Source organism: Balaenoptera physalus (assembly GCF_965194825.1).
Source record: "Balaenoptera physalus genome assembly, chromosome: 5".
Taxonomy (NCBI): domain Eukaryota; kingdom Metazoa; phylum Chordata; class Mammalia; order Artiodactyla; family Balaenopteridae; genus Balaenoptera; species Balaenoptera physalus.
Window position 1 is genome coordinate 133,880,389 of NC_138884.1, and position 21,384 is coordinate 133,901,772.

The 21,384-nt window shown below is 36.7% G+C and overlaps 1 long non-coding RNA gene across 1 annotated transcript in view; it reads left to right on the forward strand.

Moving 5' to 3' along the window:
- The first annotated feature begins 2,736 nt into the window (after positions 1 to 2,736).
- Positions 2,737 to 21,384, forward strand: part of LOC309661037 — an 852,613-nt gene continuing 833,965 nt past the window's right edge. Inside the window, exon 1 of the long non-coding RNA XR_014263817.1 lies at positions 2,737 to 20,762. This is a non-coding gene — a long non-coding RNA (uncharacterized lncRNA). The remainder of the gene's footprint in view (positions 20,763 to 21,384) is intronic.

Here is a 21,384-nt window from a genome sequence, read left to right on the forward strand (position 1 = left end):
TTTAGGTCTTTAACCATTTTGAGTTTATTTTTGTGTATGGTGTTAGGGAGTGTTCTAATTTCATTCTTTTACATGTAGCTGTCCAGTTTTCCAGGCACCACTTATTAAAGAAGCTATCTTTTCTCCATTGTATATTCTTGCCTCCTTTATCAAAGGTAAGGTGACCATATGTGCATGGGTTTACTTCTGGGCTTTCTATGCTGCTCCATTGATCTATATTTCTGTTTTTGTGCCAGTACCATACTGTCTTGATTACTGTAGCTTTGTAGTATAGTCTTAAGTCCAAGAGCCTGATTGCTCCAGCTCCATTTTTCTTTCTCAAGATTGCTTTGGCTATTTGGGGTCTTTTGTGTTTCCATACAAATTGTGAAATGTTTTGTTCTACTTCTGTGAAAAATGACATTGGTAGTTTGATAAGGATTGCACTGAATCTGAAGATTGCTTTGGGTAGTATAGTCATTTTCACAATGTTGATTTTTCTAATCCAAGAACATAGTATATCTCTCCATCTGTTTGTATCATCATTAATTTCTTTCATCAGTGTCTTATAGCTTTCTGCATACAGATCTTTTGTCTCCTTAGGTAGATTTATTCCTAGGTATTTTATTCTTTTTGTTGTAATGGTAAACGGGAGTGTTTCCTTAATTTCTCTTTCAGATTTTTCATCATTAGTGTATAGGAATTAAAGAGATTTCTGTGCATTAATTTTGGATCCTGCTACTTTACCAGATTCATTGATTAGCTCTAGTAGTGTTCTGGTAGCATTATTAGGATTCTCTAGGTATAGGATCATGTCAACTGCAAATAGTGACAGTTTTACTTCTTATTTTCTGATTTGGATTTCTTTTATTACTTTCTCTTCTCTGATTGCTGTGGCTAAAACTTCCAAAACTATGCTGAATAATAGTGGTGAGAGTGAGCAACCTTGTCTTGTTCCTGATCTTAGTGGAAATGGTTTCAGTTTTTCACCATTGAGAACAATGTTGGCTGTAGGTTTGTCATATATGGCCTTTATTACATTAAGGTAAGTTCCCTCTATGCCTACTTTCTGGAGGGTTTTTATCATAAATGGGTGTTGAATTTTGATGAAAGTTTTCTCTGCATCTATTGAGATGATCATATCGTTTTTCTCGTTCAATTTGTTAATATGGTTTATCACATTGATTGATTTGCATATATTGAAGAATCCTTGTATTACTAGGATAAACCCTACTTGATCATGTTGTATGATCCTTTTAATGTGCTGTTGGATTGTGTTTGCTAGTATTTTATTGAGGATTTTTGCAACTATGTTCATCAGTAATATTGCTCTGTAGTTTTCTTTTTTTGTGACATCTTTTTCTGCTTTTGGTATCAGGGTGATGGTGGCCTCATAGAATGAGTTTGGGAGTGTTCCTCCCTCTGTTATATTTTGGAGGCGTTTGAGAAGGATAGGTGTTATCTCTTCTCTGAAAGTTTGATAGAATTTGCCTGTGAAACCATCTGGTCCTGGGCTTTTGTTTGTTGGAAGATTTTAACCACAGTTTCAATTTCAGTGCTTGTGATTGGTCTGTTTATATTTTCCATTTCTTCCTGGTTCAGTCTCAGAAGGTTGTGCTTTTCTAAGAATTTGTCCATTTCTTCCAGGTTGTCCATTTTATTGGCATATAGTTGCTTGTAGTAGTCTCTCATGATCCTTTGTATTTCTGAAATGTCAGTTGTTACTTCTCCTTTTTCATTTCTAATTCTATTGATTTGAGTTTTCTCCCTTTTATTCTTGATTAGTCTGGCTAATGGTTTATCAATTTTGTTTATCTCCTCAAAGAAACAGCTTTTAATTTTATTGATCTTTGTGTTTTCTTCATTTCTTTTTCATTTATTTCTGATCTGATCTTTATGATTTCTTTCCTTCTGCTAACTTTGGGGGTTTTTTTGTTCTTCTTTCTCTAATTGCTGTAGGTGTAAGGTTAGGTTGTTTATTTGAGACGTTTCTTGTTTCCTGGGGTAGGATTGTATTGCTATAAACTTCCCCCTTAGAACTGCTTTTGCTGCATCCCATAGGTTTTGGGTCATCATGTTTTCATTGTCATTTGTTTCTAGGTATATTTTGATTTCCTCTTTGATTTCTTCAGTGATCTCTTGGTTATTTAGTAGTGTATTGTTTAGCCTCCATGTGTTTGTATTTTTCACAGATTTTTTCCCTATAACTGATATCTAGTCTCATAGCATTGTGGTCAGAAAAGATGCTTGATATGATTTCAATTTTCTTAAATTTACCATGGCTTGATTTGTGACCCAAGATATGATCTATCCTGGAGAATGTTTTATAAGCACTTGAGAAGAAAGTGTATTCTGTTGTTTAGGGGTGGAATGTCCTATAAATATCAATTAAGTCCATCGTGTTTAATGTATCATTTAAAGCTTGTGTTTCCTTAGTTATTTTCATTTTGGATAATCTGTCCATTGGTGAAAGTGAGGTGTTAAAGTCCCCTACTATGATTATCTTACTGTCAATTTCCCCTTTGATGGCTGTTAACATTTTCCTTATGTATTGAGGTGCTCCTATGTTGGGTGCATAAATATTTACAATTGTTATATCTTCTTCTTGGATTGATCCCTTGATCATTATGTAGTGTCCTTCTTTGTCTCTTGTAATAGTCTTTATTTTAAAGTCTATTTTGTCTGATATGAGAATTGCTACTCCAGCTTTCTTTTGATTTCCATTTGCATGGAAATGGAATCTTGTCTTTCTGGTGGGCAGGACCAAGTCCGATGGTGTGTTTTGGGGTGTCTGTGAACTTATTATGATTTTAGGCAGCCTCTCTGCTAATGGGTGGCTTTGTGTTCCTGTCTTGCTAGTTGTTTGGTATGGGGTGTCCAGCACTGGAGCTTGCTGGTCATTGAGTGGAGCTGGGTCTTAGCATTGAGACGGAGATCTCTGGAAGAGCTTTCACTGTTTGATGTTACGTGGGGATGCGAGGTCTCTGGTCATCCAATTTCCTGAACTCGGCCGTCCCACCTAAGAGGCTCAGGCCTGACACCTGGCCTGAGCACCAAGACCCTGTCACCCACGTGCCTTGGAGGAAAGGGAGAAATAGAAATAAGTAAATAAATAAAATAAAATTCAATTCAATTCAATTCAATTCAATTAAAAAGTTATTAAAATAAAAATAAAATATATTATTAAAAAAATAAAAAACTAATAAAAAATTTAAAAAAGAATGAAAGAAGAGAGCAACCAAACCAATAAACAAATCCACCAATGATAACAAGCACTAAAAACTATACTAAAAATATCAAAAAACAAAAAAAAGGACAGACAGCATCCTAGGACAAATGGTAAAAGCAAAGCGATACAGACAAAATCACACAAAAAAGCATACACATACACACAAAAAGAGAAAAAGGAAAATATATATATATATATATATATATATACAAAATAATAAAGGAAGAGAGCAACCAAATCAATAAACTAATCTACCAATGATAGTAAGCTCTAAATACTGAACTAAGATAAACATAAAACCAGGAACACATTAGATGCAGAAAGCAAACCCCAAGTCTACAGTTGCTCCTAAAGTCCACTGCCTCAATTTTGGGATGATTCGTTGTCTATTCAAGTATTCCACAGATGCAGGGTACATCAAGTTGACTGTGCAGATTTAATCTGTTGCTCCTGAGGCTGCTGGGAGAAATTTCCCTTTCTCTTCTTTTTTCGCATAGCTCCTGAGGTTCAGCTTTGGATTTGGCCCTGCCTCTGCATGTAGGTCACCCTCTGGCATCTGTTCTTTGCCCAGACAGGACGGGGTTAAAGAGCAGCTGATTAGGGAGCTCTGGTTCACTCTGGCCGGGGAGAGGAGAGGTACGGAATGAGGGGTGAGCCTGTGGTGGCAGAGGCCGTCGTGATGTTGCAACAGCCATAGGCACAGCCGTGTGTTCTCCTGTGGAAGTTGTCCCTGGATCAAGGGACCCGGGCAGTGGCAGGCTGCACAGGCTCCTGGGAGGGGAAGCGTGTTTAGTGACTTGTGCTTGCACACAGGCTTCTTGGTGGCTGCAGCAGCAGCCTTAGCGTTTCATGCCCATCTCTGGTGTCTGTGCTGATAGCCGCAACTTGCACCCATCTCTGGAGCTCATTTAATTGGTGCTTTGAATGCCCTCTCCTCGTGCACCCCGAAACAATGGTCTCTTGCCTCTTAGGCAGGTCCAGACATTTTCCCAGACTCCCTATTTGTGGTACACTAGCCCCCTTCAGTCTGTGTTCATGCAGCCAACCCCAGTCCTCTCCCTGGGATCTGACCTCTAAAGCCTGAGCCTCAGCTTCCAGCCCCCACCTGCCCCAGCGGGGGAGCAGACAAGCCTCTCGGGTTGGTGAGTCCTGGTTGGCACCGATCCTCTGTGTGGGAATCTCTCTGCTTTGCCCTCTGCACCCCTGTTGCTGCGCTCTCCTCCATGGCTCCAAAGCTTCCCCCCTCCACCACCCGCAGGCTCCGCCAGTGAAGGGGCTTCCTAGTGTGTGGAAACTTTTCCTCTTTCACAGTTCCCTCCCAGAGGTGCAGGTCCCATCCCTATTCTTTCGTTTCTGTTTTTTATATTTTCTTTTACCCTACCCAGGTATGTGGGGATTTTCTTGCCTTTTGGGAAGTCTGAGGTCTTCTGCCAGCGTTCAGTAGGTGTTCTGTAGGAGTTGCTCCACATGTAGATGTATTTTTGATGTATTTGTGGGGAGGAAGGTGATCGCCACATCTTACTCCTCTGCCATCTTGAAGGTCCTCCAAAAGTTAGCTTCTAATAGCAGAATAGAGTGGTCACTACTACAAGGAAGAGTCCTCAAAGCCTTTTATAGAAATATCTTATTGCATTAAATATTTCAAAAATTTACCCTCAACAAAAATAACTTTTTTTTCTTTAAATGCCTATATGCATTTTGGAAATAATATTTTGCCTTTCCATTTATAGATAAAGAACTCTGTACAAAGACCAGGAATTTCTAATATAAAAATGTAACTATCTGAAAACACACAGGTTCCAGGCTTATACTAATGTATCTGGATAAAGAGCAGATAAAGCGCAAAGATCTGTTTGAGTCACTGAAATCAAGCTACTTATCATTTCCTGAGTGACATCCCCCAGCTTTACTGAGGAAACCCTCTTTCCAAAACCTATTGGTTTGGCATATTTCTATGAGAATGTCTGTACCCCAAGTACCATTGAACTTTTTTTTTTTAATCTGAGAAAATGAAATAACTCTTATACACTTTTAAAATGCAAAAATATTTATTATGATGTCAAAAACAGAATAAGGATTCTTTCCATGAATTACTTACTTCATAAAAAAATGAACAGTGATTATATTTCTCAAAGGTTCACAAAGTCACCATCATTGTGATCCTTCTCATCAGTGCCAAAACAACAAGAAGAGCCATATAATTTTCCTGTAATAATAAGCCCCTGGAAACCAGTCCATAAAATTGAAACCAAAGCAGATTTCTTTTATTAGATTGCTACATAACTGTGTAAGCCTCTGCATTTATAGTTATGAGAAATTTGCCTTAAAAAATAAAGCAAGCTAAATGGCAGCAGCACAAAAATTTAGGTAATTTTCTTGGTGAAAAGTATCGTCTCTGTTTTATTGTTTATTCTTGGTATACAAATAAATATAAAACATAATCCTTTAATATCTAGATATGCTCCCCCACTGATTGACTGTATCTGTTCAGCTCAGATGACCTATGCCATATCCACAAGTCTTTGAGAGTACCTAATAAGCATTTACAAAAATTTGTGATCTTAGACAAAGAAATAAAGATGACCGTGAAGGTTATATCTTAGTAGTCATTTTTATTTTTGAAATATTGTCAAACATTAAAGCATAAAAAAGCATCTGGTTCATAGCAATCTAATGTGGGAGCACCAAACATCATTCCATTTTTAAAACAGCTAGTGAACGTTAAAATGAACAATGCTTGGATTTAATAATTAAACATGAAGCAATTCCTTCAGTTTGGGATTACTCTGTTGTGAAAAAATATAAGAATAGTATACAAGAGTCACTAAAGATTTTTGACATCTTGAAAAATGTTTGGTAAATACCTTGAGATTCTTAAGCCTCTTTTAAGACTTTTGTTAATTTTATTAAACTCAAAGTTTTAAACTTTTTTGTAGGTTTTCATTTAAAGTTCTTTCACAACATTTTTAAAGGGAGAACATAGATGGGGTTTCCTTACCTGATTAATTTCTTTTTTTCTGGTCACACTCTTGAGATAAATTATCTCTCCCTGTTTAGGGAGAAGCTAGAAAGTCTCTAGGAAATCTTCTCATGGAAGTATGTTGTCAAGAGGACCAGGGTTTGCCCTAACATTACCCAGATATTTGTTTTCTTAACCCATGGAACTTAACAATCAAGGCTTATTCCAGGGGTGTAGCTATTCCACTCAGGGGAGGAAACGGGCAGGCTCTCATTTTCAACCACTTCTACTTAGTGTGTTTTCTTGGATCCACTGGTAAGTATTAGAGAAGATACCTGTTCTCCACTCCTTGTACTTTTATAGTTGGTAGGAAATTTCCATTATGCAGGAGTAACAAGGTAGAGAAATTTGTAGACTATCTTCTCCAGGGAAGATTGAAGAGATTAGGGAAGAAACTGGGTAGGAGTGGCTTAATCCTTTCTTTCTCTTTCTTCAAGAAACCTGTGCTTGACGGGTAGCCATTCTCTGCTCATCCCTATGATGTATTTTCCAGGTGGACCAGATGTCTTGTGTTCACTCATCTAGTTCCACTTTCCACTTCTGTTTTGCCTGGTGTCCACCCCAAGAGGGTGACTTGGATGGAATATATCAAATGATCCTTTTTCCTCTGGCTTTTGGGTGGATATGACTAACAGGGAGTTGTGGTAGAAGATTGAATAGAAACAGAACATTGAGTTCAAGTTGTCTATCACGTTGGCTGTCTCCTGCAGAATTGCCTATCTCCTTTCATAGTGACTCGATTTGACTCTCTCCTTCTGACTTTAAAAAACTTCTTTGTGCCTACGGCTAAAAATAGCTCTGCTGTCGACCAGCCCATGGTTTTTCAGCATTCCTATGCGTTGTCCACGTGATGCTAAATAGTTCCTATATTTGACTTTATTTAAATGACTCTAATATCCTTCTGAGACCATGGCTGCTACACAGAGCAGAGATTTGGGGGAAATAGGTTTAATTCAGAGAAATATTTGAAGCCCGATTTTGGCTCTAATCCCAACATTCATTTTCTAATTTAATCATAGTCATAATAAAGCTGATAAGAGCTCTCCATTTCTCTTACACCAATGTCTAATTTCAGAGTTGGTTCAGAACTAAAAAGGAGCAGAGAGGAATGTTAATTATATGTCCCTATGATACTCCAGTGTATTGATGCACAGCCAGTATCTTCAAAGAATGGAGAAGTCTACGTATTTGATGTCCAAAAGAATAGGTGGGTGTGAAGCTGCTCCTGTGACCAGTGTGGGAGCATCTACTTCCTAGTAGTAAGATTCAGTCTTCAGTGCTTTAGTTAGTGTGGTCTTGGCTATATTTTTCCCTTTGACAGTTTGGCTATATTGAGTTTCTGCAGCTATACGAATTTTTCAAAACTAGCATGATCTTCAGTAAGACACCTGGCCTCAGTATGTAGACTGCTATGGTTAACCTTGGACGACATAAAGATATATGTGGCCAGGAAACGGTTTAGATCACAGGAGAGTCTCAACTCCAAACAAGCAATGCTTAAGCATGCAGAGTGTTTGGGCAGTGGTGGGTATGCCACATTTTTTGTCATCTCTGCAGAATGTTTCTCAGTTAGTTCTTCAGCTGTCCAGGTCTCTGCAGATCAAGAGGCAGTCTTCAGCATAGACTACTGAAAAGTATTAGAATATTTGAATATTATTGAATATTATTAGGAACTGGCCTTTATGTTGCTAAGTGACAGGCATTAGATAGTGGCAGAAGATTAACTGACACATATTTCTCAGTCTTCCTGGGAAATGCATAAAGGTCAAGGGCAGAGGATCTGGGCTCCTTTTGTCCTGTGACTTGTCCTCAGGCTGATGGTCACCTTCCTCTCCACTCGCCCACCACCTAGGTTCACATTTTTACTCTGATTTATTAGCAATATAATTTATGACCACCATTTTGGATTTTGGAGATTCTAATTGTGGCTTCTCTCACAAAAATGAATGATGAAGTAAGAGAGAATAGAAACCTTACTAAGTAGGGAATATTCCATTTTCTTGGAAAGTATCATTAACCCAAGGCCAAAAAGTAACCTAAAAAAGGATTGACCCTGCAGAAATCAGTTTGTTCGGGGAAGAGTTAAACTGGTTTTGAACAGTATGCTTTGGGTTTTTTGTCAGAATAAGAGAAAGAGAAAAGAAAGAAAAATAAAGAAAAGCAAGGTAATTCCATTGGAAGAATTGTTTATTTATTAATCACACACTAGGCTCTGGGTCAACAGTGGCCAATGAGACAGGTCCTTTCCTCATATTCTAATATTCTAGTGATAGAGTCTAATATTCTAGTGATAGAAACAGGTAATGCATATATATTAAATTAAATTAAAATGCATATAAAATATAGTATCTGAGATTGATACACTTATAAGGAAAAATAAAGCAAGAAAAGGAGAAAAAAACTGGGATGGCTTGTGCTATTTTAGTACAAGATAATATATGAGAAAAAGAGCCCCTCTGGGAAGGTAGTATTTCAGGAGGGACTTAAATGAAGCAAGAAAACCAGGCATACAAATATCACGTGGGATATATTTCAGGTACAGGGAATAGCATGAGCAAAGATCCTGAGACAGGAATATATTTGGTTTGACCAAGGTACCAAAAAAAAGGCAGTATGATTCAGCCAATGAATGCATGGAAGAATGGTAGAGGATTAAGCTCAAGACACAGCCAAAAAAGGCTTTTCTACATAATTTAATCTCTGCCCTGGCTGATCTGTCCTGTCCAAGTCTGCTACTGAGGGAGGATGCTGAGGTCTGTCTCCTCAGGCAATCTTGTTATTGATCAGCCCAGGACTGTATCACCAATCACAATGCATGTAGCTGTAAGGCAGGAAGGTCAAAGATGTCAAGACCCACCCTCACTAAAGCATCACAACATTCTATTTTGGTCCCACATGAAAGTTCCGCCCTCAGCCTGTCATTATGGTCTCCAAAAGATGCTCTCATATTTCTCAGCATTTCCTGATCTATGCACTAATGACGGGAATAAATATAACCCATGTCTTCCTCTCTTCCTTTCTGACTCAATGGAAAATAGTTGCTGAAGTTGGAGAGTTGAAGAGCTGTCTATCTGCTTTGTGGCTGCTGAAACTAATTGAAGAGAAGTCCACTGGACCTGGGAATACAATCAATTTTCCTAATATATTGCCCCTTGGATTAAATTCACCAGCCCAGAGCTGTTGGCCAGGCTCCTGGTGCAGCAAAGTCATCCCTAGTGAGCTTACAGCATGAAGAAATAAGGAATAGGAGAGTCCTAATGACAGTTCCCTTGGGAGGGAGAATCCATAGGAGACAGAGCCTTCCACAGTCACCCAGGTCCCTTTATATATGCTCCTTCTTCTTTATTGGGAAGGAGTAAGTGAGCGAGAAGTAGAGAAGGACTAGGAGTTGCTCTCTCAAAAATCTGCTATGGAAATCTAAGGACATGGGAGCTGCATCCCCATTAATAACTATACTCTATCCATAAGAATCCCAAAAAAGAATTTGGAGAGATGTGAGGTTCCCCCCTCCCAGGATGGTGTTCACGTCAGTTTCAGTTAGCTCTCAAGGAGAAGGGTAGCTCAGCTGATATCTGCATTACAATTGTCAAGTCATGTTTCCTTCCTAGGGAACACTGTTTAGTTTTTGCCAGATTGGATCATATTACTTTGAACAATTAAAATTCTAAATCTAAATTAAGGTTAGGACCATAATTACATCTCTCACATACTTCTTTATCACGGGGTATCTATTTCTTTCAAAAGAAAGCAATCTGTCATTTTAGATTACCATCGTCTACCATAAGCAATAATACCTAATGGACTCAAGAAGCACTTACTGTGAAAATAATTGTTCATTGAAATGATAGTTGAATACCAGAAGATCCTTACCCCACCCTCAAATGGCCCTATTTTTACCATTAACATTATTACCACATGTTTTAAATAGCAGGCCATAATCTGTTACAGTAAAATACAGCCTCATAGTCTCTGCCATGAGCAGTATTTTATATATGATACCCAGTAAAAGAAGAAACAATTTAAACATGGAAGGAAAAATATTTCTAAATGCAAAATTATCAATACGTGTTTATATGCGTATGCATGTGATACTGTAGCAACTTGGGGCTCTTTTTGTTTTCAATATTCTGAAATTACATTTCTATATTTAAAAACAGTCCTCTCCCATCAGATAAAATTATCTCCAAGACTGTCCTAAATTAGAAAAGAAGCAGATGTACTGGGATAGATCTCATCTCTAAAGCTGCTGACAGTGGAAATTAATCTCAAAGGTTTCTTTCCGTCTCCCTTTATGGGAAAGTGCATATAATCATCTGCCATCAAATGCACGCACAGACACTGTGGTCTCCAATGCATGCAGTGCGTGTCACCAAGCAGATTCATTCCCAGCACCCGTGACACGGCAAACTGTTCACCTGGGAAGGCATGTACCCAGCAGCTAGGGTGTGAGCCTATCCAAGGAATTGTTAGCTTCCCACTCTTCTTGCCTTCCCACGTACCCCCAATCCACTGAAATAGCTCATGGTGTAGCTGGAGTGAAATTGTCATAAAGAATGCCAGATGATTTTTTCTCCTTTCAAGGCAAATCTGGGCAATTGAATTTTAGAGGAAATGAGAAATGAAAGAAAAGTGTACAGTGAGCTTACGCGACGCCTGTGAACACTGTGCTGCAATGAATCCAGGCCCCCTCCCCAAAACACACACACAAAGGTTTGGTTTCCAAGCAATGGCCTTACCTCTGGCATCTATGCTTTTGTTTTAATTGCATGTAATTTTGTATGGAGATTTAGTCTTTACAATTAGTGATAGACATGATTGCTAATGAGGCAAAACTCAAGTAAAAGCTCCAGATAACTCACACTGTATAACAGATTCTGCTTCCAAACAGCTGCCTCATTTTGCTGCATTCAAATTGCCAATTAGTTAGGAGGTGCTATTGGATATTGTGTATGCAAAATTTGTTCATTTCCCAAACTCTGCCTTCTTGATCCTTTTTTTCACCTTATTTAAACAAAAGATGTCAAACATACTGAAAATAATAAGATAACGAATGCTTATTTAATCTTGCTCTCCTAACTTAACAAGTCAATATTTTGCCATATCTTTTTGAATCAAATGCTACAGATAGAAGTTGAATCCCTCTTTGTATCCTTCATTGATCTTCCCCCTCTCTCCAGATGTAGCATTGTCCTTAAATTGGTATCATTCCTATTCATATGTTTATATTTGTATTATATGTGTCAGGTATTCATAGACTAGAAATAACACTGCATATTTTTGTTTCTTAAAATTTCACAATTTTTATCATACTATTTATATATTTTTGCAATTTGCTTTTTACATTTAACACTGGTTTTTAAAAATTTACTTTTGCTGACTGATGTTGCTATAATTTATTTATTTTAACCGCTAGATAATATCCCACCATCCGAATATAATACAATTGATTTGTCCATTTTCTTAATAATAAGCACTAAATTCTTCTATTATAAGCAATGTTGCAATGAAGATTTGTACATACCTGCTTTTACACATGTGTGAGTTTCTCTAGGGCTTATAACTGGGTATAGAATTGTTCCATTACAGGTGAGTTGCTTCTTCACATTTACCAGACATTTACTGTGTGAAATTGCTCTCTAAAGCAGTTGTACCAGTTTTTACTCCCATGAAACAGGGTGAGAATTTGCCTAAGCTGTATTCTCAGACACCTTAAAATTGTTTGCTTTTGATGGGAATAAAATGTTATTTCATTGTGGTTTTGATATGTGTGACTATAATCACAAGTGCAGTTGAGTTTTTTAAATATTTATTAGCTGTTGTCTGAATTGTCTGTCCATATCATTTGTCTGTTTTTCTATCAAATTATTTGCCATTTTTCTTTGATTTATAGGAATTCTTTATATATTCTCTTTCCTATCCCTTTGTTCACTTTAGTCCCAGGGAATATTGGTAGGACACAAATGTAAATCAATCCAAATGAGAATGACATTCACTGAACCCCACCAATCAAAGCCAAAACATCCTTTAAACTTAAAACCAATGAGGCCTTGATAAATTTAAACTAAAATCTACCCTTCCTGTTACATATATCAGCATATTCTCCACTTTGTTTTCTAAGTTTTGGTTTTTCACCAAATGATTGTTTCTGACAAAATCATTTTTTTATATCTGGCAAAATCTGAGGAGCTAGCTTATCTCCATAATCACAAATTGGTACTGAAAGTGAAACAATGAGAGAATATCTCTGTCTTCTAAGTTAAGTGAAAATTCAGATCTCTAAAATAAGAATTGTGGTAAAAATTTGATACGCATTAAGACACATGTTATATGTGTATATATAATTGAGGTTTTGTTTACTGATCCATAGTGAACCAGTAAACTGTCTTCTCCTGTATTCAGAAACTGCTACATAATTTGTAGGGCCCAGTGCAAAATGAAAATGTTCAAAGTCAATGAGAATTTCAATACAGAGATAGCAGAGCCCAAAGCTCTGTGTGCTGCACATGTTACATGAACTTGAACCTGACCCTGCCTACATTATGTTTAGATTAAATTTTGTGTACCCTTATCACATTCCAGCTATTATCTTATGCTAGACATATTTTTCTTTATTACACAATTGCTTTTGTATGTTAAAAATGCTGAACTCAATCTTTTACTTGGAAAATTATTTTCAACCATTCTTAGATAAACTGAATAATAAAATGTATACACTATTTTGAGGGTATTTATGACTGTGCAAATAAAGACAGAAATGAAAATCACAGAATACTGATTTATTTATCAAGTGAGTATTTGGAAAGTACTGACTTTATGATGATGATAGTGAAATAGTTTTGATAAAATTCATCGAAATTTTCTACTGTGAGATAAGCAATTAAAGTTCAAAAGAACACTAGCAATACCACATTCCTAAGGACAACCAGTAAAACCTGCTTAACTAAGGGGGAGATAATGACCAAACACAGTTGAGACTGAAACTAATGAAACACTGATGGTAGTTTTGGATAGGGACTGCCAAAAGGGATTAGGTGGAAGCCTAGAGAGGCAGATAGACAATTCAACAAAGACCCATCGCCATACCTCCTACATGCCAGACCTTGAAAGTTGGGAATACAGCTGAGAACGGGCAAAAGATTGATTTTTATTCAGCTGAAAATAGATGTCTCTGTAGCTTAAACAGTGTCAGAATACAGACAGAGGATGTAAGTATATTATGTAATACTTGACAGATTTGCCTTACTGTAAAAGAAAGAAAAGAGGTCCAATAGGTTAATGAAGCACCTAATAGGCAAGTGGAGTTAGCATAGAGTAATTGAAAATTTGCTGAAAGTCTAAGATCTAAGGTGTTACTCAAACCTTCTACTGCAAGTACGAGCATGAACAGGAACTAATATGCAAAGTTCTTTATAAAATTTCCGCTTGATAATTGGAACGATGGCGTTAAAATAAAATAAAGCATTAGTTTTAAATATCCTGTTTATCACTTTATTTCTAGATACCTAATGCTCTTTCACTTTACATATTTAATTTGCTTTTAAATTGTAAGCATTTTGAACAGAACTATTTTTATTTTTTTTAATTTTTAATTTCAATTATTTTTTAACATCTTTATTGGAGTATAATTGCTTTACAATGGTGTGTTAGTTTCTGCTTTATAACAAAGTGAATCAGCTATACGTATACAAATATCCCCATATCCTCTCCCTCTTGCGTTTCCCTCCCACCCTCCTTATCGCACCTACCTAGGTGGTCACAAAGCACCTAGCTGATCTCCCTGTGCTATGTGGTTTCTTCCGGCTAGCTATCTATTTTACATTTGGTAGTGTATATATGTCCATACCACTCTCTCACTTCGTTCCAGCTTAGCCTTCCCCTTCCTTGTCTCCTCAAGTCCATTCTCTATGTCTGCGTCTTTATTCCTGTCCTGCCCCTAGGTTCTTCAGAACCATTTTTTTTTTTTATTTTTAGTTTTTAGATTCCATATATATGTGATAGCATACGGTATTTGTTTTTCTCTTTCTAACTTATTTCACTCTGCATGACAGACTCCAGGTCCACCCACCTCACTACAAATAAATCAATTTCATTTCTTTTTATGGCTGACTAATATTCCATTCTATATATGTGCCACATCTTCTTTATCCATTCATCTGTTGATGGACACTAAAGTTGTTTCCATGTCCTGGCTATTGTAAATAGAGCTGCAATGAACATTTTGGTACATGACTCTTTTTGAGTTATGGTTTTCTCAGGGTATATGCCCAGTAGTGGGATTGCTGGGTCGTATGGTAGTTCGATTTTAATTTTTTAAGGAGCTTCCATACTGTTCATCATAGTGGCTGTATCAATTTACATTCCCACCAACAGTGCAAGAGGGTTCCCATTTCTCCACACCCTCTCCAGCATTTATTCTCTGTATATTTTTTGATGATGGCCATTCTGACTGGTGTGAGGTGATGCCTTATTGTAGTTCTGATTTGCATTTCTCTAATGATTAGTGATGTTGAGCATCCTTTCATGTGTTTGTTGGCAATCTGTATATCTTCTATGGAGAAATGTCTATTTAGGTCTTCTGCCCATTTTTGGATTGGGTTGTTTGTTTTTTTGATATTGAGCTGCATGTGTTGCTTGTAAATTTTGGAGGTTAATCCTTTGTCAGTTGCTTCATTTGCAAATATTGTCTCCCATTCTAGGGTTGTCTTTTCTTCTTGTTTATAGTTTCCTTTGCTGTGCAAAAGACTTTAAGTTTCATTAGGTTGCATTTGTTTATTTTTGTTTTTATTTCCATTTCTCTAGGAGGTGGGTCAAAAAGGATCTTGCTGTGGTTTATATCATAGAGTGTTCTGCCTATTTTTCCTTGAAGAGTTTGATAGTGTCTGGCCTTACATTTAGGTCTTTAATCCATTTTGAGTTTATTTTTGTGTATGGTGTTAGGGAGTGTTCTAATTTCATTCTTTTACATGTAGCTGTCCAGTTTTCCCAGCACCACTTATTGAAGAGGCTGTCTTTTCTCCATTGTATATTCTTGCCTCCTTTATCAAAAATAAGGTGACCATATGTGCATGAGTTTATCTCCGGGCTTTCTATCCTGTTCCATTGATCTATATTTCTGTTTTTCTGCCAGTACCATACTGTCATAATTACTGTAGCTTTGTAGTATAGTCTGAAGTTAGGGAGCCTAATTCCTCCAGCTCCGTTTTTCTTTCTCAAGATTGCTTTGGCTATTCAGGGTCTTTTGTGTTTCCATACAAATTGTGACATTTTTGTTACAGTTCTGTGAAAAATGCCATTGGTAGTTTGATAGGGATTGCTTTGAATCTGTAGATTGCTTTGAGTAGTGTAGACATTTTCAAAATGTTGATTCTTCCAATCCAGGACATGTTATATCTCTCCATCTCTTTGTATCATCTTTAATTTCTTTCATCAGTGTCTTATAGTTTTCTGCATACAAGTCTTTTGTCTCCTTAGGTAGGCTTATTCCTAGGTATTTTATTATTTTTGTTGCAATGGTAAATGGGAGGTTTTCCTTAATTTCTCTTTCAGATTTTTATGATTAGTGTATAGGAATACAAGAAATTTCTGTGCATTAATTTTAGATCTTGCTACTTTACCAAATTCATTGGTTAGCTCTAGTAGTTTCCTGATAGTATCTTTAGGATTCTCTCTATATAGTTTCATGTCATCTGCAGTGACAGATTTACTTCTTCTTTTCTGATTTGGATTTCTTTTATTTCTTTCTCTTCTCTGACTGCTGTGGCTAAAACTTCCAAAACTATGTTGAATAATTGTGGTGAGAGTGGACAACCTTTTCTTGCTCCTGATCTTAGAGGAAATGGTTTCAGTTTTTCATAATTGAGGACGATGTTGGCTGTGGGTTTGTCATATATGGCCTTTATTATGTTGAGGTAAGTTCCCTCTATGCCTATTTTCTGGAGGGTCTTTATCATAAATGGGTGTTGAATTTTGTTGAAAGCTTTTTCTGCATCTATTGAGATGATCATGTGGGTTTTCTCCTTCAAATTTTTAATATAGTTTATTACATTGATTGATTTGCATATATTGAAGAATCCTGGCATTCCTGGAAAAAAACCCATTTAATCATGGTGTATGATCCTTTTAAAGTGCTGTTGGATTCTGTTGGCTAGTATTTGGTTGAGGATTTTTGCATCTATGTTCATCAAGGATATTGTCCTGTAGATTTCTTTCTTTGTGACATCTTAATCTGGTTTTGGTATCAGGGTGATGATGGCCCTGAGTGTTCCTCCCTCTGCTATATTTTGGAAGAGCTTTAGAAGGATACGTGTTAGCTCTTCTCTAAATGTTTAATAGAATTCGCCTGTAAACCATCTGGTCCTGGACTTTTGTTTGTTGGAAGGTTTTTAATCACAGTGTCAATTTCAGCACTTGTGATTGGTCTGTTTATATTTTCTATTTCTTCCTGGTTCAGTCTTGGAAGGTTGTGCTTTTCTAAGAATTTGTCCATTTCTTCCAGGTTGTCCATTTTATTGGCATATGGTTGCTTGTAGTAATCTCTCATGATCTTTTGTATTTCTGCAGTGTCAGTTGTTACTTCTCCTTTTTCATTTCTAATTCTACTGATTTGAGTCTTCTCCCTTTTTTTCTAGATGAGTCTGTCTAATGGTTTATCAATTTTGTTTATCTTCTCAAAGAATCAACTTTTAGTTTTATTGATCTTTGCTATGTTTTCCTTCATTTCTTTTTCATTTATTTCTGATCTGATCTTTATGATTTCTTTCCTTCTGCTAACTTTGGGTTTTTGTTGTTGTTGTTCTTCTTCTTTCTCTAATTGCTTTAGGTGTAAGGTTAGGTTGTTTATTTGAGATGTTTCTTGTTTTTGAGGTAGGACTGTATTGCTAAAAACTTCCCTGTTATAACTACTTTTGCTGCATCCCATAGGTTTGGGGTTGTCCTGTTTTCACTGTCATTTGTTTCTAGGGAAATTTTGATTTCCTCTTTGATTTCTCCAGTGATCTCTTGGTTATTTAGTAGTGTGTTGTTTAGCCTCCATGTGTTTGTATTTTTCTCAGACTTTTTCCTGTAATTGATATCTAGTCTCATAGCGTTGTGGTCAGAAAAGGTGCTTGTTACAATTTCAATTTTGTTAAATTTACCACAGCTTGATTTGTGACCCACGATATGATCTATCTTGGAGAATGTTCCATGAGCACTTGAGAAGAAGGTGTATTCTGTTGTTTTTGGATGGAATGTCCTATAAATATCAATTAAGTCCATCTTGTTTAATGTATCATTTAAAGCTTGTGTTTCCTTATTTATTTTCATTTTGGATGATCTGTCCATTGGTGAAAGTGGGGTGTTAAAGTACCCTACTATGATTGCATTACTGTCAATGTCCCCTTTTATGGTTGTTAGCATTTGCCTTATGTATAGAGGTACATCTATGTTGGGTGCATAAATATTTACAATTGTTATATCTTCTTCTTGGATTGATCCCTTTGATCTTTATGTAGTGTCCTTCTCTGTCTCTTGTAATAGTCTTTATTTTAAAGTCTATTTTGTCTGATATGAGAATTGCTACTCCAGCTTTCTTTTGATTTCCATTCACATGGAATATCTTTTTCCATCCCCTCACTTTCAGTCTGTATGTGTCCCTAGGTCTGAAGTGGGTCTCTTGTAGACAGCATATATATGAGTCTTGTTTTTGTATCTATTCATCCAGTCTATGTCTTTTGGTTCGAGCATTTAATCCATTTACATTTAAGGTAATTATCAATATGTATCGTCCTATTACGATTTTCTTAATTGTTTTAGGTATGTTATTGTAGGTCTTTTCCTTCTCTTGTGTTTCCTGCCAGAGAAGTTTCTTTAGCATTTGTTGTAAAGCTGGTTTGGTGGTGCTGAATTCTCTTAGTTTTTGCTTGTCTGTAAAGGTTTTAATTTCTCTGTCGAATCTGAATGAGATCCTTGCTAGGTAGAGTAATCTTGGTTGTAGGTTTTTCCCTTTCATCACGTTAAATATGTCCTGCCCCTCCCTTCTGGCTTGTAGAGTCTCTGCTGAAAGATCAGCTGTTAATCTTATGAGGATTCCCCTTTATTTTATTTGTTTTTTTCCCTTGCTGCTTTTAGTATTTTTTCTTTGTATTTAATTTTTGATAGTTTGAATTATATGTGTCTTGGCATGTTTCTCTTTGGATTTATCCTGTATGGGACTCTCTGTGCTTCCTGGACTTAATTGACTATTTCCTTTCCCATATTAGGGAAGTTTTCGACTATAATCTGTTCAAATATTTTCTCAGTCCCTTTCTGTTTCTCTTCTTCTTCTGGCATCTGTATAATTCAAACGTTGGTGCACTTAATGTTGTCCCAGAAGTCTCTAACACTGTTTCCAATTCTTTTCATTCTTTTTTCTTTATTCTGCTCTGCAGGAGTTATTTCCACTATTTTATCTTCAAGGTCACTTACCTGTTCTTCTGCCTTTGTTATTCTGCTATTGATTCCTTCTGGAAATTATTTAATTTCATTTGTTGTGTTGTTCATCATTGTTTGTTTGCTCTTTAGTTCTTCTAGGTCCTTGTTAAAGGTTTCTTGTATTTTCTCCATTCTATTTCCAAGGTTTTGGATCATCTTTACTATTATTACTCTGGAATCTTTTTCAGGCATACTGCCTATTTCCTCTTCATTTGCTTGGGCTGGTGAATTTTTACCTTGCTCCTTCATCTGCTGTGTGTTTCTCTGTCTTCTCATTTTGCTTCACTTACTGTGTTTGGGGTCTCCTTTTCACAGGCTGAAGGTTCGTAATTCCCATTGTTTTTGGTGTCTGCCCCTAGTGGCTATGATTGGTTCAGTGAGTTGTGTAGGCTTCTTGATGGAGGAGACTATTTCCTGTGCTCTGGTGGATTTAGCTGGATCTTGTGTTTCTGGTGGGCAGGACCACGTCTGATGGTGTGTTTTGTGGTGTCTGAGACCTTATTATGATTTTAGGCATCCTCTCTGATAATAGGTGGGGCTGTGTTCCTGTCTTGCTAGTTGTTTGGCATAGGGTGTCCAGCACTGTAGCTTGCTGGTCGTTGAGTGGAGCTGGGTCTTAGCATTGAGATGGAGATCTCTGGGAGAGTTTTTACCATTTGATATTATGTGGAGCCAGGAGATCTCTTGTGGACCAATGTCCTGAACTCGGCTCTCCCACCTCAGAGGCACAGTCCTGACACCCGGAAGGAGCACCAAGACCCTGTCAGCCACATGGCTCAGAAAAAAGGGGAGGAGAAAAAGAAAGAAAGAAAGAAAAAAATAAAATAAATTATTAAAGAAAATAATTATTAAAAATAAATAATTATTTTATTTCAGAATATACTACAAAGCTACAGTAATCAAGACTGTATGTTACCGGCAGCGAAACAGAAATATAGATCAATGGAACAGGATAGAAAGCCCAGAGATAAACACATGCACATATGGTCACTTTATCTTTGATAAAGTAGATAAAGATATACAATGGAGAAAAGACAGCCTCTTTATAAGTGGTGCTGGGAAAACTGGACAGCTACATGTAAAAGAATGAAATTAGAATACTCCCTAACACCGTACAAAAAAATAAACTCAAAATGGAATAAAGACCTAAATGTAAGGCCAGACACCATAAAATTCTTAGAGGAAAACATAGGCAGAACACTCTATGACATACATCACAGAGAGATCCTTTTTGACCCACCTCCTAGAGAAATGGAAATAAAAACAAAAATAAACAAATGGTACTTAATGAAACGTAAAAGTTCTTGCACAGCAAAGGAAACCATAAACGAGACCAAAAGACAACCCTCAGAATGGGAGAAAATATTTGCAAACAAAGCAACTGACAAAGGATTACTCTCCAAAATATACAGGCAGCTCATGCAGCTCAATATCAGTAAATCAAACCAGCCAATCTAAAAATGGGCAGAAGTCTTAAATAGAAATTTCTCCAAAGAAGATATACAGATTGCCAACAAACACAGGAAAGGATGCTCAACGTCACTAATCGTTAGAGAAATGCAAATCAAATTTACTATGAGGTATCACCACACACTGGTCAGAACGGCCATCATCAAAAAATCTGCAAAGAATAAATTCTGGAGAGGGTGTGGAGAAAAGGGAACCCTCTTGCCCTGCTGGTGGGAATGTAAATTGATACAGCCACTATGGAGAACAGTATGGAGGTTCCTTAAAAAACTAAAAATAGAACTACCATACGACCCAGCAATCCCACTACTGGGCATATTCCCTGAGAAAACCATAATTCAAAAAGAGTCATGTACCATGCTGTTCATTGCAGATCTATTTACAATAGCCAGGACATGAAACAACTTAAGTGTCCATCGACAGATGAATGGATAAAGAAGATGTGGCACATATATAGAATGGAATATTAGTCAGCCATAAAAAGAAATGAAATTGATTTATTTGTAGTGAGGTGGATGGACCTAGAGTTTGTCATACAGAGTGAAGTAAGTCAGAATGAGAAAAACAAATACCGTATGCTATCACATATATATGGAATCTAAAAAAAAAAAAAGAAAGGTTCTGAAGAGCCTAGGGTCAGGACAGGAATAAAGATGTAGACATAGAGAATGGACTTGAGGACACGGGGAAGGGGTGGGGTAAGCTGGGATAAAGTGAGAGAGTTGCAATGACATATATACACTACCAATTGTAAAATAGATAGCTATCGGGAAGCAGTCACATAGTACAGGGAGATCAGCTTGGTGCTTTGTTACCACCTAGAGTGGTGGGATAGTGAGGGTGGGAGGGAGACAGAAGCGGGAGGAGATATGGGGATATTTGTTTATATATAGCTGATTCACTTTGTTATACAGCAGAAACTAACACATCATTCTAAAGCAATTATACTCCAATAAAGATTAAAAAAAAAAACCTCTAAATGATGCAGTTAAGAGACTTGAAACATTTGGAATTCTCCTCTTTTATATTTTGAGCAGAAAAAAAAATGCATTTTAGATTTGACCATGTTATGAGAAAGCAGAAAAAATGAGTATTCAATCACTTGCAGATTAAATAGTTTATATATCAAAATATGCATCAAATAGTTTATGTATTTTAATAGTTTGCATATTTGTGTACATCATAATATATTAAAATACATAAATTGTTTACATATAACAGTTCTATTATATAGTATAAT